This window comes from Palaemon carinicauda, chromosome 5, assembly GCF_036898095.1.
Source record: "Palaemon carinicauda isolate YSFRI2023 chromosome 5, ASM3689809v2, whole genome shotgun sequence".
In the NCBI taxonomy this organism is placed as follows: domain Eukaryota; kingdom Metazoa; phylum Arthropoda; class Malacostraca; order Decapoda; family Palaemonidae; genus Palaemon; species Palaemon carinicauda.
This window is the reverse complement of record NC_090729.1, coordinates 70,408,741-70,420,742: the sequence shown is the minus strand read 5'-3', so window position 1 is coordinate 70,420,742 and position 12,002 is coordinate 70,408,741. Positions and strand designations below refer to the sequence as shown.

At 33.1% G+C, this 12,002-nt stretch overlaps 1 protein-coding gene across 1 annotated transcript in view; it reads right to left on the bottom strand.

Annotated features, from left to right (window-relative positions):
- Positions 1-9,617, bottom strand: part of LOC137641328 (uncharacterized) — a 1,100,455-nt gene extending 1,090,838 nt beyond the window's left edge. Inside the window, exon 1 of the mRNA XM_068373764.1 lies at positions 8,545-9,617. The gene's annotated coding sequence lies outside the window, so the exon portion shown is untranslated. The remainder of the gene's footprint in view (positions 1-8,544) is intronic.
- Positions 9,618-12,002: the final 2,385 nt, after the last annotated feature.

Here is a 12,002-nt window from a genome sequence, read left to right as displayed (position 1 = left end):
GTTAAACTGAATATCAAGAGAGAATAACCTTTGTAACAATTTAATTCTTAATGATGACATAATTAACATAAGTTTGAAGAGTTGCAACTTCATGCTTGTTATGTTTTTATGGATACGATTTAACCAAGACGTTCATTTTAACGTCAGTTTTGAGCATTACATTTAACCATATTTCATCATCATATCTATTGGCTGTCTACTAATAACTGTAAATAAAAAAAAACGAAGCTATTACAAACAACGTGTATAACTAATTTCCTATGAGAATTTCCTTTTTTTTAAAGGAGGTGGACAATATGTTCATATTCTTTAAAAAAAAATCTAAAATATAGTAATAAAAATAATAAGTTAGAGATGGAAGCAAAAGAAAAGAAATAGAAAATAAGACCAGATCCAGAACAAGAAATTCGTGCTATAAAAAAAACTGGCTTACGATTCTTTGGACGGAAGCCTTGCCGACACTCAAGAAATTCTTGTATGAATAAAGAAAAAGAAATAAAAAAGAAATTGCTGTGACACACCCTTCAGCCTGTGACTGTCGTGATGTAGTATAGGTTACCTTTTCAAAGATTTCAAATTCCAAAACGGATTTTGTATAAAATTTAGCTCCTGTTTCAGATGATATTTATGTATTGTATAAAAAGAAAAATATGAGCTCCTGGTAGTCAAAATATACGCAAGATAAAAATATCATAAAATAATCTCTAAAATTGAATAATCTACAGAAATGAATATTTACTGATATGTCATTAACAAGATTTGTTTCGTTTTCTTGACACATAACTCAACCCAAACGTTAAGTCGAGACATAGCCTAATGCCCTGATAACATCCGATCATGACAAAGGTTGGACATCTGTAAATCTTTCAGTCATGCATACATACATGAATACACGACTGAGTGTATTTTCTCACAATGATAAACTAACAGCTCTGGATAGAAAAAAAAATTCTTGGAAGCATATATCGATTTCCTACTTATTCAGAATTTACTTCAGCTAATTCCTTTTCAGCTGTCTATAAACTTAGGGGAAATTTAATCGCAGTGGCCCAATGATATGTTTTATTTGACTTTTTTTTATGTTATCACTTTACCAATACATGCATAAAGGCCTAGTACAGTGGCAACGCGTTCGCCCACCATCCGCTTGGGAGCAGATCGATACCCACCCGATACCGTGAGTTTAAGCTGTTTATTGGGGAGGCCACTGCTGTGGTCGCACGGCTGACGTTCTGGGGATTATCTATTCTGATGAAACTTGAACTGAAATCAGATACCTTTACCTTTACATACAAATATACTATATATATATATATAAGAGAGAGAGAGAGAGAGAGAGAGAGAGAGAGAGAGAGAGAGATAGAGAGAGAGAGAGAGAGAGAGAGAGAGAGATGTGTATACATATATATACATGAAAATAAATAAATATATATATATATATATACATATAAATATATATGTGTATGTATATAAATAAATATACATAATATACTGTATATATACACACACACACATATATATATATATATATATATACATACAGAGAGAGAGAGAGAGTCTTTTTGAAATTAATAAAGGAGAGAGAGAGAGAGAGAGAGAGAGAGAGAGAGTCTTTTTGAAATTAATAAAGGAGAGAGAGAGAGAGAGAGAGAGAGAGAGTCTTTCTAAATTAATAAAGGAAACCCAATTATTCATACATATATGCAAATACATAGACATACACAAGCTTGAAAACCATAACTATCTATCAATATCCAAAACTATTTTCAATTAGAAGTTAATGGTTAATGCCACCAAAGAAAGTAGCGATAAAAATTGCATTAAAATAGTCAATTCCTCAACATTATGACCTTGGCCCACAAAACAGAGCACCTTTCATGCAAGACAAAGCCAGTTGCTCTGTTACAGTGCCCAGGTACAAATTATACACTTCATCATACAATCAAATCATTATCTTTTATTTGCTATTGCAAAGTATGGAAGCAACCAGCCATTTACTCAGAAAACAAATAGCAATATCAAAACTTACAAACTTTTCTGTATAATAACAAGCATAGACAAAGTTACGCATATATTGTGTGTGTATATATATATATATATATATATGTATATATATATATATGATATAATATAATATATATAAATATATATGTGTGTAGGTATGTACGTGTTTGCTTACATACTGCATGTGTGTATATATATATATATATATGTGTGTGTGTGTTTATATATATGAATATATATATATATATAATATATAAATATATATACATATACATATATATATATATATATATATGAGGGCACTTACTCATCTCATACATGTTCAATTTCAGAACAGATGTGCCGGGGAGAGAGAGAGAGAGAGAGAGGAGAGAGAGAGAGAGATGCGAAGGTAGACGAGAAAGACAGTTGTCATGTCGGTCCCGTTAATAAATAAATGACCCAATGGAGACCAGAGTAATTCCTTTCTCTCTCTCTCTCTCTCTCTCTCTCTCTCTCTCTCTCTCTCTCTACGGTTCGCATCCATATGCAAACATGTGTATGAAGATTTCAAGCCACAGTAAGTTATATACACGAATAAAGATACCGTTCAAAATGACGCGTTGCTCCTAACCACCATGATGCCGTAAAATAGATTGAAATGACTTTTAACCTCCACTGGCCTAACTGTTAATCATTTTATAGGTCCCTTTGTCATGATCTAATTTTCCTCAATCATCCCATAAAAGGATAGAGAGCTTCAAAGGTCGTCAATAAAAAAAAGGTGGCAGGGAGGAGGGAGGTGGGATTTCAGCTTATAATTTCCATTAATGTTCATTCCTTCTACATCGAATGAAAGTTGTTGACATTTTGTAATGAAAAGGTGTTATTTTGGAGATTAAACCTTCTGGGTGGATTAAATCTGTTTGGTTCTTTTAAAGTCTTCCTTCTAAGAGCCTACAAAACTTGTTAATAAAATTAGGGAGAAATATCACATACGAACATACATTCACAAAAACACACACACACACATATAAATATTATATATATATATATATATATATATTTATATATACATACATATACTGTATTTGTATGTATATATATATATATATATATATGTATATGTATACTTATATACATATACTGTGTGTATATGTGTGTGCGCGTGCAGGCCTATATATTTGTGTGTATAATGTGCTTGCGTGTGTATACCTGTGTGTATATGTACGTGTGTGTGCGTGTATCAAAATGATCTTGAATATCCCACTATCTGATATTGATATACAAACTGTAAAGTTCATATGTTCAGTAATAGCATTATAATTCAACCGATTACCCATCTGATTTTCGCACATTGGAGAGAGAGAGAGAGAGAGAGAGAGAGAGAGAGAGAGAAAGCAATCCCGTTTTGTTGACACACTTGCATTTAGTGATTCTTCTTCTTTCATCTTCCCTAGCTGCGACACACAACGGTCGACTACCAGCTAAGGTATAGGTAGTAAGTTGGCTAGGGCACCAGCCACCCGTTGAAATACTACCGCTAAAGAGTTATGGGATCCTTTGACTGGCCAAACAGTACTACAGTGGATCCTTCTCTCTGGTTACGGTTCTTTTCCTTTGCCTACAATACACAGAATAGTCTGGCATATTCTTTTCAGATTCTCCTCTATCCTCATACACCTGACAACACTGAGATTACCAAACAATTCATCTTCACCCAAGAGGTTAACTACTGCACTGCAATTGTTCAGAGGCTACTATCCTCTTGGTAAGGGTAGGAAAGACTCTTTAGCTATGGTATTCAGCTCTTCTAGGAGAAGGACACTCCAAAATTAAACCATTGTTCTCTAGTCTTGGGTAGTGCCATAGCCTCTGTACCATGGTCTTCCACTGTCTTGGGTTAGAGTTCTCTTACTTGAGTGTACACTCGGGCATACTATTCAATCGAATTTCTTTTCCTCTTGTTTTGTTAAAATATTTATAGTTTATACGGGAAATATTCATTTAAATGTTGTCACTGTTTTTAAAATATTTAATTTTTCCTTGTTTCCTTTCCCTACTGGGCTATTTTCCCTGTTGGGGCTCCTGGGATTATAGCATCTTGCTTTTCCAACTGGGGTTGTAACTTGGCAAATAATAATAATAATAATAATAATAATAATAATAATAATAATAATAATAATAAGTACTTCAATCTCTGTTAACTTAGATAGAATAATGTCCTCTCATATTGCGGATAGCGTTCTCTTATCCTGTGCTGATCAAACGTACAAACAAAACTATTACTTCAGACCACTGATAAGAAAAAGGATCATCCTCTGATAATTAAAAATTAAGCGAAATTCCTACAAGCAGAGAATTAAATGGCCAGAAAATGCGAAGGGTGATATGAAGAGAAGAGGTTTACTGGAATGCATTGGAGAGGGCGGATTGTGCAACCAACCCCTTAATGTAAGGATAACGGTGTGGAAAAAAAAATATGAAATATTCAGGGAAAAAAGATAGCACTGGTTAAAGATGATGAGGCTTAGAATATCATTAATTCAATGTCACATTATAAAGTTCGTAATTCGACATAATTTCACAATTTTTTTTTCACATTTGACCAAGCTCATCTACTGTAAGTCCCACTTTCAGACGAGAATTAATGATGCCTTACAGCATTCTCGTATCAGAACGGACTACCTTTACCTGCTTTATCAAAAAACAATTTTCTCACTATGGCATGATCAAAAACAATATCAAGTTACTGAATTTATCATAATCGCAAATCATGACAATGGTACCTAGTATTAGAAAGCTTCGTTTACATAAAAAAAGAAAATACTATTTCAACTCGACATATATATGTATGTATCTCAACTAATGTAATATTAGAACTAAAAAGAATTATATATACATACGTCATTAGAAATCTTGTTTATGAATCACATTTTGCTATAAACTGGACTCACATTACACCATAGAACGGAACATACGACAGTGAAAGCATTCAATCTGTCAAAATAGTTATAAAACATACAGGGTAACTAAGAACAAATTATGGTAATAGCTTTGATATTCTAGGTTTGTAGACAAGGTTAATAATGCAGAAGTGGTTTATTTATCAGTAAAGACATTTTTCAGCCAAAGTAATACATCTCTAATGAATCGGTCAAAGATATAGGGGATTCAAATCCCAAGATACTAAAAAGTACTAATGATTTAAAGTGGTACTATTTTAAAAATTGCTATCTAAAAAGTGCAACTTATTCAAAAGGTACTACTGGTTTTAAAAAGGCTATTGAGTGCTACTGATTTAAAAAGGGTTATTGATTTTAAGAAGAACTACTGTTTCAAAAAGTGGTATTATTGAATCTAAACTACAAATTGTAATTAGATTATATATAATTTCTTAAAAATTCGATTCACCTTTCCGTATAAGTAAACAGACTTTCAACGACAAAACAATTAAACAGCAAACTATAATATGATTCAAGAGATAAAACTATCTCATAAAAGATAAATTCAAAGTAATCAACGAATTTCCCAACTTACAAAAAAAAATTAAATCCCTTCGACATAATAAGAATTATATACGCACGATAGCTTTGAAAATTATGTCAGAAGACTGCAAAATGATCTAAATAAAACGAATAATTAGCAAACACGTTCGACTCGTTCATAAGATCCGAGATTGCAGAATTATATAAATAATACGATTAATTGGCAAACGCATTTGACTCGTTTAAAAGAATTTGATAAGTTAATGAATCAATTATCAATGTGGGATTAATTTTCTTCAAGATACCACTCGAGTGAAGTTAAGACAGTAAAATTCCGCAAATCGATTGAGAATGCAGAGTGAATGCAAAGACAACTCCCTTGATGAGGAAATGTGACCTGTACATATTATTTCCTCTTCACATTATTTCCTCACCTGACACCATTAGATTAAAGAATTGACGAAGAAAAGAAACGTTATAACTATAGTTCCCCCAAAAATATAAGGTTAAAAAAGTCAAAGGTCATGTAGAGGTTAAATGAGTGTAATGAAATGTTGATGTTAGAGTAATGGATTCAAAATAGGGCTCGTAAATGTTGACAAATAATGAGGGGTTTCGCATGATTACATATTACAGGGACTTGCAGGAAGGTAAACACAAGTCATTTTCTTTGATAAATATTCACAGCTAAAACAACCGCTAGTTAAATCTAATTAAACGTACCATTAGTGAAGAATGGAGGAATATCCCATAATCGTGTACATGGAGTTGCATGCAATAGACTTTTTCTATTCGGAATAATTCAATCTTCCCTTGAAAATGCATAATTAAATTATAAGAAACCTACCAACTATCACATAAACCAGCAAACTTAAAATGAGTGTGGAATACAAATAACCAGAAGCCTTTAATTGAAGCTGTTGAATTGAACTGTTTGTGTTTGTGTGGTATATGACAAGCAAGAAGGGTGGATACAGTGAGAAATGTGAAGATAGACAAAGGAAGTAGTAGATAGTTTAGCCTATAGTTAAAAGTTGTTCAGAGTATGCTAAGGTGCTTTACTCTTATAGATACAATGAAAGATAATCACTCTAGATAAATCATTTAGTGCTAGGACGTAGGAGATAAGGATTACCCTAGGAAATATATGGAATGAAAGAAGTATTCCCAAGAAAAGGCTAAAGTGCGAGCAAAGTGGGCGAGTCACCCAGTGCATATCTGGTTGGAAATGCTGCTGACGAGTAGCTGTGTAGTTGCAGGCAGGTACTGGTATTAAAGAAGTTTAACTGTCCAAGGGGTCATCATTAGCTCACCTATTAAAAGATAATGGAACCATGAGAATTGTGTATTTTTCTTTACAGCCACTCGTTGTTGGGAAAAACGGCTTAACTATACACGCACACATTATATATATACATATATATATATATATACATATATATATATATATATATATGTGTGTGTGTGTGTGTGTGTGTTTGTGTGTGTGTCTGTGTTTGTGTGTGTGCAAGGATTTCATAAATAAATATAAAAATATATATATATATATATATATATATCTATATACAGTATATATATATACATATATATACAGTATATATATATATATATATATACATAGTGCGATGAAATTTAATTTTCCAACTGAGCTTTACTTTTAACACCATCAGATGAATAAAATCATTACTATTCTTCGCTTCACCATATGTCGTGATGAAATGTCCAAAACAAAAAAAAATCTCACACAAGACAAGAAACAGTTTCTCCAATCAGCAAAAGCTTGCCCATCGGACTTTATTTCGTTCTTGGATTGCCACCCTTCTACCCCCACCACGGGTTCATGCATTGGCACCCCGTAACCACCGGACTAAATTCCTGGTTGAGCCCAACCCGCCTAAAACGAGACATGAAACACACGAAAGACCTTGTGGATGGTCACATGACCCACGGAAAAGAAACTTCAGAGAGAAATTCATCGCAAAACGGACTGAATCTCCATCATTATTACTGTTATCATTATCATGAGCGGAAGTGCCCACCTGCAATGAATTGCATGATTCTGAAGTGCATGATTTGCTAGTCTTTGACATGACTGACCTTTCTACAGATCTGATAGGTCACTGGATCGGATATCGGATATGCTTTAGATTTTCTCTCTAGATTTTCATTGTGGATTTGTAAGAGCCTGTTATAAAAACAAGGAACATACGGATGAATTCTACCCTTTTCAATCATTAAAATAGTTATTAAAATATTCACGCGCATTCATTCTGACCTAGCCTGAGATAATTGTCATTGTAGAGCCGCAATAGATAAATCAACATTAGTTTGAGTACAATTACTGAATGTAAATCATGTATCCCACTCTCTAAAACTAATGTATGGTAATGTTTATAACTTGAAAAGAGGTTCTGTGACGTCTTCCTTCGTAACGATGATTTTAGTATTATTAAAAAATAAAACATTCTAAATAAAAATAAAAAACTGGCAAAACGCCTACCATTAAATTATATTTTGAACATCTACAATATGTTTCTTGCAATTTAAGTAAACATCTTTTCAAATTAACATAAAAAACGAAACCACGACATAGGATTCACGAGTTGTTGACATCAATGTCGGAAGCATTACTGCCATCAACTAAGTAGTGCTGGGAAAAAAAAAAAATTCCTTAGCGACATTTTTTTACTCATAATATAAATTGATTTATTTAGATTCTCGCTTTCTGTGAATTTACCTGATACTATTGTAAACTAAAATAAAAAATAATGTATGTTCTTTTAAGAAAACGAAAAGTTACTCAACACATTTTCATAGCGTTACAAATTCTAATGATTACAATTTACCTTTTGTCAGGTTATAAATACAATCAAGTTAGAAGTTAGTAGTCTGAATGAAAATGTGGATATCATGTGATAATAACAACTTATAGAAATTTGTCTCTATAAACCTGTAGCTAAATGATAATAATAATAATAATAATAATAATAATAATAATAATAATAATAATAATAATAACAGTACAAAAAATCGTTATACAAACAAAAGAGATACTGCAACACCAGTAACTCACCTGCATCATTGGAAGAGATGGTTAACAGGTGTAGTTGTGAGGACCTGGGACCACGGGCGTGAGATGGGTGGCTGAGGGGAGAGACATTCTAAAAGGGGCGTATATTGTGGCTTCCGTCCCCGGGCGGGGTGTGGTCTCACTATTGTATTCGTTACGCCTTCTGTCCCCCCACGGTACGTTTGGTCGTACTGTTACGCCAATTAATCCGTCACGCCCAGGTATGCTGTTCAGCTCGCCATGTAAATGGTTGGCGAAGAATATGAACCGTGCTGTTATGCACATAAATGAGCCCGTAAGTACATACATAGCTGAGAAAAGTCCCACTTTCATGTGCAGCGGTATTTTGTATAGTATAATTCACTTTCATTAACAGACACAAGACAATTGGATTTTCAGATAAACTTTTTATTTCATTTTCAAAACACCATTTCTCGTTGCCCTACCGTAAACGTGTCTTATTTTTCAATGAGTTACACTTTGTAATAACAGATTCCATCAATGACGAGGCTACAATATAAGAATATACAATTTCACAAGGCAGTATCAGAGTGCCATTAATATCTCATACCTATGCATCTATGCATAACAGGATAATTTCCATTTTCAATCAACCGTCACAAAAGAGCACGCAGTATTGCATGCTAAGTACCAAGTCACTGCGGAAGCCCATGTACTACGGAAGCAGAGGTGGTATTTTAATCACAATAAACCATTCTATTTCAGTTGGGAATTTTCTTACGCGTTCTAACTTGCAACTTGGACATAAGTAGACCAAACGATCTCTCGTTTGGATCGTTGTCACATTGGTGCCACTGTTGAGCCAGTGAAGTTGAAGCTAACCAAAGATTTCTTCTTTTTTTTTATCTTTGTCAGATTGGTGCCACTGTTGAACCGGAAGCTTTCTCCAGTGATGTTGGTTTGTATCAACTTATAGAAACGCTTATCGTTCCTGATGTTATCACAATTTCACTAACATCTAGAGAGATACTACTTCCAGTCTTTTGTCATCACAACAAACAGTCCTCTTTTCATTCTGCTTCAATAATCATTATTACTTTCACAAATAATCAAATCTGTAATATAAGGTAAGAATGCATGATTATATTGAGGGCATTCAAATCACTTGTGTCTTCCTTATATTTTCCTAAGGTTGGTCATTTTCAAACTGAATATTATTATTTGAATAATAAAAAATATGTTGCTTAGTAATCTCGGCATTGTTCTAAAAATAAATCTAAACCCTTTCCTGATGTTTCATGTTATGCCCAATCAACATATACATAATATACATATATATATATATATATATATATATGTATATATATGTATATATGTATGTATATATATATATATATATATATTAACTCATCCACTCTCGCATAGAATAGACCAGACAATTAGCGACAAAGCAGTCTTTGTCACATTCATACTTAATCTTTACAATCATGGATGTGACCCTGTACAAAATACTTCCACATTATTGGGCGTTTCAAACTAAAACACAGAATGCTCATCAAACGCGAAGAGAATTCTTATAGGTTATATATTCAGGGGTCAATGGAACAAGGTTCCCCGAGGCTTGGGGCATGGCCGTTCAAACAAAGAGAAAAGAAGAGAATCCAAAACCGAAGAACGTGCCTACTAGAAACGCTCCAGATTCGCAATACATGGGTCGGGAGTTCACTCATCTATCAAACCACTTACTTTTTATTAAGTTTTCAACCCTGCCGTCTTTGTGAGCTAGGGGGATGGGGTTGGGGGTATGGGAAGCCTACAGGTTTACATACTGCATCATCAAAAACAACCATTGTGTAGACCTCCCTGATCTTAACCTAAGTGGAGAGCATAGAAAACAAACAAACGAGGAACATTGAAAAAAAAAAAATTGTTTCAATACAGAACGATTCTTGATATTTCCTTATATCTTATAATAAAAGGTTTAACGTGATTTTTTTTTTTTTTTTTTTTTTTGGCAAAAATATTTCTATTTCTATTTCGGCTGAGCTCAGATTTTCCACCTGGAGTAAGCCATATAATTGATAATTACTTTCGTTCAGAACTTAGAGAGAGAGAGAGAGAGAGAGAGAGAGAGAGAGAGAGAGAGAGAATACATTTTTCATTGAAGAGTCGCATCTTTTGTTAACTTCTATTCGAACGCAATAATTCAATTTTAAGCAACTTCATCCAGAAAGATAACGTCTATAACCTTTTTTCTTTTTTCAATACTGTACTGTGATTGTCATGCTTAAAATAATCTAGCTACTGTATCAACTGTAATTAATTAATTAATTAATTAATAATAATAATAATAATAATAATAATAATAATAATAATAATAATAATAATAATAATAATAATAAACCATAACGAAAAAAGTATACAACTTATCATGTTGGGAACATCAACAAAAAGTAGTAAAAGACATAAACTGAAAAACTTTAAACTTTACTTGATAGTTTTTAAATCTAATACCGGCAAATGTTGTCTGCAATAAAAAACAAAATCATGCGATTTCCTCTGAACTTTGCCGAAACACAATAGAAGTCAGGTCATCGCTAAGATTACTGTTTGTTCTGCAGTAGCAAATTTCATTGCCATTACCAGCAATGGGTTGACATTTCCAAAATCCTATAGCGAGGATATATATATATATATATATATACATATATCTATATATATATACATATATATATATATATGACATACTGTATATATATTTATATATATATATATATATATAGACATACTGTATATATATATATATATATATGTGTGTGTGTGTGTGTGTGTATAGACACACACTCACATACATATATATATATATATATATATAATATATAATATATATATACATATATATACCCGGTTTCCCTTGACAAATTATCAACAGATGAATCAAGTGATCATCAAAATTACGCTTCACTTTCACTTTCTATGGTTATTTTACCACCATCGATTAAACAATCACCAATATCACATTTTCATTTCACCATTCTAACCAGCGCCTCTGGGACTTTCCTCTTCCTTAAGCACCAAAGCAACACTTTTCTCGGTATCCTATCATAAGCCTTCTCTAGATCTACAGAAGCAGAGAAGAGCTTCTGGTTTCCCTCTAGATGCATTATTTCCCTCGATTATTCAACTTTGCCGTCGCTTAGCTGGCACAAACAGCCCTCACGAATTCCCGAATCATATATCCTGTCTGTACTACAAGCTTGCACGGCAGCTATGGTAACCATGATCATTATAACGTTCCTTTCGTCTGTTCTGAGTTAATACTCTCTCTCTCTCTCTCTCTCTCTCTCTCTCTCTCTCTCTCTCTCACTATGTTACTGGATAAAATCAAGGATAATCTCTCTATTCGATTAATTCTTTACCAGTATTGCTTTTCGCTAATGTTCAGCGATAACACAAGTCCTCAAATAGCCACCAAGAATTGAGAGAGAGAGAGAGAGAGA